Consider the following 2,010-nt stretch of genomic DNA (forward strand, 5'->3'; position numbering starts at 1 on the left):
TTAGATCTTTAATACTCTACCATTTTCATAGTCATTGTGGTGGTTGATGTTGACGTAGATGTCTGTGTTGCCTAGAAGTAAACAAATATGCATCGGTGTTTATTTTTATACAAACATGGGTTCACTTTGGGGGAGCGTGTCGCTGTTACTACATGTCATCTTTTCGACACCCGACTCTAACCCTCATCCTAACCTTAACCTCCGTGGAGTGAGTCGCTAACCCTCCGGTCAAAATGATGGGCCTTCGCAAAAGCGAGATTTCCCCCACTTTGGTCCTTGGACCTGTGGATTCTACCAGGAACAATAAGTGACTTGACTCTTTGTTCTTTGCTCTTCCTCATGGATCTACTTGTGGATTCTACCTTACATGGATTCTCTCATGTACTGAGCAATGATTGTTGCTATCAAGTATATCAAGATAAGTATATCATGTATGCATCTGCTATGTTCACACACCTTTATACCTTATCTCAAGTCATGTGTAAATATCCTACTAATAAACGGACGAATGTCTGTCTGTCCGTCTGTAGATAATTAGTTTGTTTTTCTTGTTTTTATCTCCTTTTTCCCCCTTCCCCTCCTTCCAGTTTTTTCAATGGAAATAACAATATGATGGAACTATGCACAAAGACACATTTCACCCACTTTTTTACTTCTGTAAACCTGTGATGGGACAATGAACTGATTCGGATTCTGCTCAACTTTGCTTATTTATTTTTGCCATTGGAAAAAAACACAAAAGGATCAGGCAGATTTTAGGCCTAACTTCCAAAAAGGACATGCATTGTGTATTCAATGAAAGAGATGCATTTTTAATTTAACGTTATTCATTAATTTGGATTCAAATAAGACCAGGTGTCAGAATTGTCCTTAAAATGATTGGTTCACAGACTGACCGTGTTGCAGTGGGCAGTTACAGTACACATCATCAGGAGCATCACTCTGATTGGTCGGGTCGTCTGCAGCCGAGTCTTGATTGGTTCCCTGAGATTGAATTGGTCTGTAATTAAATTAGATTAATTAGAAATAAAAAAGAAAACAAGATTGTACTGCTGTGATGTTGAATAGTCATATATTAATACTGTACTTACCTGACATTACCTGGATCTGTAAATTAAAAGAATAAGTTGCACTGGAAATATTTGAACCAAATACAAAGGAATAAAGTATCACGTTTGGTCAGTTTGTACTCCATAAGTTAGTGTGTTCGGGGGGCACAAATATTTAACACATTTAATAATACGTCTGAACCTGAAACTAAATGGCAGTGCTATAATTATTGCTGTTGTTTATCGTTTATTATGGATCCTTATTAGTCATCACTGTAGGGAAGACTCCTGTGGTCCTCACTAAAGACAAGACATTCCATGATAAAATAAATAAATAAAAAAAAATTAATGAAGCGAGATTAAAATCATTGGATTATATCTTTAAAAAGTTAATACTGCACCATTTTCATAGTCAGGGTGGCTGATTACGCTGTAGATGTTTGTGTCGACTAAAAAGGTAAACAAATAAGCGCTGTTAATACCAACATAGTTTCACTTTAGTTAATTATTCTGATAATTAGGAAACCAAAACGGTGAGACAGAACTTCTAAAAAGGACATTCATTGTTTAATCGACGAAAGAGCTTATTTTTTAAGTTCTACATTAATTTAGATTCAATTAAGAGTTAAGACCAAGTGACCAGAATTGTCCTTAACCCTTTCAAAGCCACGGGGAGCCCCTTAATGTTAAAATCGTACTATATCGGACTTCCTAGGGGGGGAGGGGCAGCCAATCGTACTTTCCCGTATTTACCGAAATAAATGATTTTCATCCGAAAATCGGCGATCGTCTAACCTTCCCTAGTCACCACTGCATTGATAGCTCATGGCTGGGCTGACATGAAGCAGAAGTGATGTCATTGGCCTTTACTTTTCCAAGGCATATTCCCCCATTCGGTTACTGTCTGTACCCTGGTGCTTCTACAGCAGCCATGCTAGGGGCTATGCTAGCGAAAATTTTC

This window comes from Nannobrachium achirus (genome assembly GCF_963921795.1).
Source record: "Nannobrachium achirus genome assembly, chromosome: 19".
Lineage (NCBI taxonomy): Eukaryota > Metazoa > Chordata > Actinopteri > Myctophiformes > Myctophidae > Nannobrachium > Nannobrachium achirus.